The sequence below is a fragment of the Engraulis encrasicolus genome, chromosome 4, assembly GCF_034702125.1.
Source record: "Engraulis encrasicolus isolate BLACKSEA-1 chromosome 4, IST_EnEncr_1.0, whole genome shotgun sequence".
Classification (NCBI taxonomy): domain Eukaryota; kingdom Metazoa; phylum Chordata; class Actinopteri; order Clupeiformes; family Engraulidae; genus Engraulis; species Engraulis encrasicolus.
The window spans coordinates 29,652,146-29,659,645 of NC_085860.1; the positions used below are offsets into that span (position 1 = coordinate 29,652,146).

At 44.6% G+C, this 7,500-nt stretch overlaps 1 protein-coding gene across 1 annotated transcript in view; it reads right to left on the reverse strand.

Moving 5' to 3' along the window:
- prickle1a (prickle homolog 1a) overlaps positions 1 to 7,500 on the reverse strand; it is a 33,780-nt gene that overhangs the window by 17,106 nt on the left and 9,174 nt on the right. The gene's annotated exons all lie outside the window — the stretch shown is intronic.

A 7,500-nucleotide genomic window follows, 5' to 3' on the forward strand; every position in this document is an offset into this window, starting at 1 on the left:
CATAGCATATTTTAGACGAATGAAGAACAAAGTTGTAAGAAAATGACCTTTCATCACAAGATTACTGAAGTTTGTCTACCGCCAAAAAACTTAACGGAGTCCATATGCCATACAGGCAATACATTCAAAATATGCCGTTGACTCGTCACGACTGCTCAAAGCTTACCAGGTCAGACACAAAGCAAATGAAAAGTCAAGCATCGCCATGCTGTATATTCCAAGTAATCATCACAGCAAGAGTAATGTGTGACACCAAATGTGTTCTGTGTCTGCCATATGTGACCAGAGGTAAATATTTAATATTGGATCTTTCAAATAGCTTCAAATAGGCTCAGAGTAATTGAAAGGGGAATGCAACACACGAGAACAAGAGAGGACAAGACACATGCGAGTCGACTGACGACTCCATTCCAGATAGATGAGCCCTTTTCCTGAGGCGGAGAGGCAGGGGAGGCTGCGTTTGGGCTGACCCTCTCAGGGCCTCGTCCATCACATGGGGGAGTATTATTCCAAGGCCAAATGGTCGCAAGGCTTTCCCCTGTGGAGCGCGGCGGTTTGAGTGGGACCACCTGCAAGCATGCAGCCCCAATACCAACCAACCAACCAACACACATGTGCTGTCGGCAGAGACAGCTGACAAGAAACCCTCTGGTCGCAATCACCACACAGCCACCACAGACCCGTCCAGCAGTGTTAAACACACTTGCCAAAGCGGTCTTGATTTTTACACATCTCCATTAATACGCTCAGACACAGTACGACTATGTTAAGAGCACACATTCAAACCACAGCTTAATGCAGCTATAACACCATTTTCCATGTCACAATAAAAAGTCACCAAAAATTCCCAAAAAATGACATATAAATAAATATCTTGTCATTGTTCAGACAAACACATATCTGCCTTGTAAAGCCAAAAGGTCTACTGAAAACTAATGAGGTCTTACCTTAGTGAGCAGCAGGCACCTTACTGGCAAAAGTTTGAGTGTCTCCCCCTGTATGTTTCCAAAGCTCTCTGGACTACATATCTTTGGACAGCCTACATCCGATACAGGTGACCTCCACTCCTGGGTCCAAAGCTTTCACGTCCCAAACTGTCAGCTTGACTACATCCCATATCAAAGGAAGCGAGTGTCACATGCACTAGTGCTCTGTTTCCTTGTGCATGTGTGCGTGTATATGTGTGTGTGTCTGCCTGTGTGTGAGAGGAAGGGATGGCAGGGTAACCAGATGGTTGTTCCCTTTCCTTGCTCCACTCCACTAGTCCCGGAGAGCCAGCGGACGGCTCTCCACAGCCACACCTCCCTCCATCCAGCCCGGGCCAATCAGGATAGGGCACTCACCCTTTGCGACCCAGCCTATCGCACTTCAAACCCACTTGAAATGAGCCCCTAGCCTGTGCGGGGGAGTTCAGTCCACCCCTCCTCAAGGGCTCCAGTTACTCTACCAGCCCAACCAGGACCCCCCCCCCAAAAAAAACCTCCTTAACCTCCTTTTCCCTTAACCTCATGGATTCCCTCTTCCTATGTTCTCCAAGCTGATAGTCACTTAACAACTCCCATATGGTCTATGTCATAATATGCACAGTAATTGTGCCTTCTGGGATACATCAAATGTACTATCCACAGAAGACAATACAGAACGAACATGGTTTTTGTACCATTATTCTCAACGTCATTGTTTACATGTAATCCCTCCGTGTTTTACAGAGGTGAGCCTGTGTGGTTGGTCAGGGAGCAGCAAATGCCGAAGGGCAGCTTAAGCCGCTGCTGCTCTCCACTTACAAGAGCCTGAATAGGTTTCATCTAAAGTCCATCCCTTACTTCCCAAGTCAACAATGATGTCAGCAGGTCCGCACCACTGTGATGGAAGAATTGCTTCTCCCAGGGATCCCAAGGCCTGTTTAACATATGAATGACATACATCCCTATCCAAATTAAGCACTTCCATGAGGAAGTTTCATTAGCAGTAGCGTGATTCTAGCAGGGGAAATGCAATGTGCTTGCTTTGCCCTGAGGGAAAGTTCATCCAAAGTTTTTATTTATTTTTAAATACACACTTTCCTCCTGTAATTTATGCCATGAGAAATCCAATTTCATTAGTCATTTTGAAGGCTTAATGAATGGTCAACTCGGCACTAGATGACAAATGCAGCTGGAATCATTGTGAGCCTTACAAAAGCTTTTAGGCAGGACTTTGGAACAAAACCAGCCATTCTGCCCTGTGCCAAATCTGGTACCTAAGAAAAATGACCACAGGTCACCCATTGATAGCACGAAATAGATTGCAGAAGCCTTGGCAGTGCATCTTGTGTTGAATGAATGCATCTGACTTGGCCTTGAGTTAAATTCTGCTCAAACAGAGCTAGCCTGCATGGCCTCCTTTTTTTTAGGAGCAAAGCCCCATAATTGGAAAGTAGGGGGACAGTCGACCTTCTCCCCTCTCCCTCATTTCCCATGGAATGTGAAAAAGGTGAAGGCCTTCCTGTTGTTTTAATAAACAAAGCTCAGGGTTTGAGCTGAAGTTGCGAGGACTTTGAGCCTACGTCTACTAAACGGGGGAGGAAGTTATGAAATTGGATACCCCTTTGCTCAGGGTGGTCTTTATAGGTGACCCCAAACAATTCACTTTTCACTACGTAGCCACAAAGGTCCAATAACACAGAGAACACCATTAGCTAGGGTGCTTATATGCTAGCTCAAGTATTTACTGGTTGGTTCAGACTAAAAGTTGCATTTTGGTAACATTACAGATCTGACCAGACTAGTTTTTTTCCACAATGTCACTTCATATGTCACGCTTCAACTATATTTTCAAAAAAATAACTTTTCATGCTACGAACAGCTACTCTAAACAGATGTGAGAAAGAAAAAGAAAGACTAAAAATGAAATTTTGTGGCAGGTTTGTGAGGGGGACAAAGCCATTGTTGCAGTCAAGGCCAGTGAGGTCCATTCACAGCAGGCTCCAGGCTGAACTGCAGCCCTTTGTGCCAAGGCAGAGTTTGCACCCTGTTACATTAGCAAGTCTTTGAGGGAGAAACAATTCCACATCCTGCTAGGGAGGGTGTGTGTGTGTGTGTGTGTGTGTGTGTGTGTGTGTGTGTGTGTGTGTGTGTGTGTGTGTGTGTGTGTGTGTGTGTGTGTGTGTGTGTGTGTGTGTGTGTGTGTGTGTGTGTGTGTGTGTGTGTGTGTGTGTGTGTGAGGGGGTTGCTTTCATGTGTTTTGGGGTTAGCAGTTGGGGAACACAAAATGCCCCTGTACATACATGCCAAAATGAACAAATAAGAAAGAAAAATTGTGACATAAGTCAAGACGAATGTACATTTGTACAGGCTAAGCTTCAAGTCTATGGATGTTTGTTACAGCTTGGTATATAATTTTGAAAATGTCCGGCTAAGGGAATACAATGGATATAAGAAACACGCTATTTTTGAAAATGGGATACCAACCCACTTTCAAACTAATTGCATACTGACAGGAGCAAGTTATCAGTGAGAGACGATCACACCAATGGCAATACAACAAAGGGATCTGTGAAATGCATCACAGTGATCTAACAGGTTCTAATGGAGGGACAATGACCCTTGAATTGACCATTGACACAAAACAATTTGTCCAAAACCATCCTAACAAATTCTCAGAGCATTCCAAGTGAATCTACTTTGAATCAAACATGGTTTCATCCAATTAGCTAGACTCTGCACAACCGATTTCTTTTTTTAAAAGTGTTTAAGAAAAGTCATTAAGAAAAATCAGTTCCACCCACGTCCACTAAATTAAAGCATCTAAATAAATACACATCTACTAAAACAGGGATGGGGAAGAGGAGGGAAGTTTAGTTTGCTGGTTTGCTGGTAGTGCACTAAAAGTGGAGAACTATTGTTAGAGAGGGGTCTTGTTTCACAGTTCAGGGTTCACTTGAGATACTTGTGAAATATAAAACAAGACAAGCCACATATCCCTGACCCCTGACCTTTCTGAGCACCCAGCGAATCGTAAATCTCCCCCCTACCCCAGACCCAGCTTTATGGCCCTCCACCGTCACGACTGCAATGACCCCAACAGCACCTCACACCTGGCCCTCACCTCAACTGTAAAAGGAAGAATAAGGAGGAGGGGAGGAGGAGGAGGGGTGGTGGGCAAGACCAGGTTCTGACCCAACATGTCCCCAATGCCTGTAAGTACTTGCAAGTGCACATGCTTCAACACTTACTGAATGTACCAAGCACCAACAGGATTTTGTTCTTTGGCTATTAACCCCTCACTGTGAAAGGAAGAATAAGAGGGGGTAGGCAAGACAAGGTTCTGACCCAACATGTCTTCAATGTCTGTGAGTCTGTGCTGGCAAATGTGCTCCAAACGCTTTATGCAAAGAGTGTAGCTGTAACGGTCCAACACTTACTGAATCAACCGCCAAGGACAGGACTGGACAAATCCCTCCGGACTCAGTAAAATGGCAGCTAGTTTGGAAAAACCTGTCCAAAAATAACACTTCATCAGTCTGGATGAATGGCAATACGCTTTTTAATGGTCTGATAAAAATCAGTTGTAGGGCAAGCTAATGGCTTGTAGACTGATTTAGATTCATTCACACAGCCAAAGTAAATTTTGGAACAAATCCATAGATGGGGGAGTGTTAAATTCTCATCCAAGCAGGCTATTAGGCAGCAAATCCTGCTACATCATGGGATTTGGGTCTAATGAATTGGATTATTAGAGAGCATTCCTTTTCCTAGTGAGGGACTTTCAGGTGAACCTCTGACCACTGACCACTGTAGAAGAGCTGCTACTAGCGGAAAACCTTGCTCGAAGGTCAGCTTGTGGATTTCCCGCTACATTGTATTACTATTTTATTTTTACTACAGTCCTCAGCCTTTGTGTGTAGTGTTGCACCCGGTGATGTGAGAGCCACCTTATCATAAAAGTAGGACTGTCTCAAGGCTTAAATGACTTGCCAATGGCCATTATCAGGGGACCAGCACAACAAAAGGTTCAGCCATAAAGGGTCATAAAGTCCCATCACTACAGTAGTCACAGTCCTTTACGCCTCGGAGAGGAAAAGGTCAACTAGTGGAGAGCTGTCTCTCTGCATTGATATTGACTTAGGGAGATTGGTGCTGACAAACCTAGGTCAGACAGTGTGGTTCTCTCCTCCTGCATCACCCTCAGATAACCCCTTGAGCGATATACTTGCGCGCTAAAGACCGGACCAGGCAGAGCAAAGCTTTAGATTTGAGGAACATGTAATCATGCGTATGTCTAAACACAGAGCGCGATACTGAATGGGTCTAGGAAGAACAACAAACTTGACCTTGCTTGAGGTCATACCATTGGGTCTATCAAGTCAAGAAGGGAGATAAAAAAACTGCACAATTTGCCATAGCTAAAAATTGTTTTATGGAATAATCTTTGAGCATCGCTGTTCAGGAGCTGCAATTTATTAATTTGCATATGAACATAAAACTTACTTTAAAAAAAACTTTCAAGACTTCACATAGTTCGAATATGGTCTACATTCCTTATATTTTGTGGTCAGTTATTGTGTATGAAAACATTAAATCCCAAGTCCAAAAAGTTTTGAGCTAAGAGAGTATTGTTTCAGGCAACAGGCAGTAGTCTTATATTCTTCTCCAAAAAATGTTACTCTTGGCCATAAAAGTAGTTATCGGCTAATAGCAAAATAATACCTAGGCCTATTTTACAGGAACTGAGACATGCAGAGTGTGTGTCAAACCTGCTCTCGAAACACACACTGTATTGACAGGGATGTGGTTGGTTGAGACATGGGTCTTGGCCATCGTATTTTAACCTTTATTTGACACCTACTCACACAGAGCTCATTGGGGTACAATGGGTGAGAGAAGCGTCACTACTCCCTGAGCAATTACAGGGAGGAAGCTCGTTTACTATCTGGCACTATAACCCCACAAAGACAGCAGTGTGGCAGTCTGCACACACATAGACTTGGTGAATGACCTCTTCAACTGTACACACGCACGCACGCACACACACACACACACACACACACACACACACACACACACACACACACACACACACACACACACACACACACACACACACACACACACACACACACACACACACACACACACACACACACACACACACACACACAGAAAGAGAGAGAGGGAGAGAGAGAGAGAGCTCAAAACAGAGTTATAAGATGTACAAGTTTTTCAGTGAAATTATTTAGACTAAAAATGTGCTAATTTGTTGTGTTTTACGTTTGTCAAGCTGCTTAATATTTAGTATTGCTTCTATGAAGTCCAGCGTATTTACATCTAATTTTAATGAGCACATTCAAAATACTCAAACAAGATACAGAATCCAGTAAAAAAGTCCTTGCAAAAGTGAAAGTTGATCCTGGTAAAAAAAAAGACATCACTTGACTCTGTGACACTTAACTGAGGGTGTATGATTCTTTTAAACTCTTCAAGACTGAACTAAATGACTCAAGAACTACATAACATCTGGTACCGTGTCTTTTTCCCTCCCTTGATCCCAGTTCAACGCTAAGTGCTATATCCAAAGCATGTCAGGAAGACCATTTCCTGTTAGTGTTTCGCCCTGAGCTAAACTGGCACAAAACGGTGTGGCTGAAGGTGGGTGTTATAGTGCCTGGGAAGCCAGTCTGTGGTAGGGCCCAATAAAAACCAAGATGGCCGCCCCTTGGTTCCCACACACATGGGAGTACATCCTCCAGCTATGGAGGGGCTCTGGAAAAGGGGGGAAGAGGAGAAAAAAAAAGAGAGCAACCCGATGGTTTTAAGCCAATAGTACGAAACAGTTAAACGCTTCTCAGCCAGGATCCCCACTAATCATTAACATTCCTTGTGAGGCACTGCACTGCACAGCGCTTTATAACTGCCTAATTAAACACATGCTCCACTGCCATTTTACAGAGGGAACAGTCACCGGGGTAAGTGGGGATGCTTCACGTCGGCCTGCCTTAATTGGGCACAATTTAAGTCATTAGAGGCGGTGGTAAAGGGGGAAAAAGAAAAAGACACACAGAGTAGGAGAGAGAGAGAGAGAGAGCAAGAATAGAAGAGGGCTGAATTATGCCCCATGGCCCCCTTTACAGAAACATCTCTGGCTCTGATGTTGGCCCCACAGTCTTTTAATGTGGAAATGGGTGTGCAGGACAGGTAGGTATGCCCACTTTAGAAGGCTGAGGGAAGAGGGTGGGGTGTGTGTAGGGTGAGTGGGGGCAGCCTCCTTCATTATGGCTCTGACGGGGGCTTGTGATTTGGGACCATTTACCCTGACACGGCGGACACACACAGGAGGGAGAGAGAGGACATTCGCGTTGACCGTGGCAATGGTCTGCGGTGACCTTGCTCGCCACAGTAACGAGCAGTGGTCCCCTATTGTTGTCAAACAAAAAAGCCTCCTCTTTTATGAGCCTGGTGACCGACCGGCACTGCACTCCTGACTGTGCAACGTCAATGCAGCAGGGGCCATTAACGCACAGTC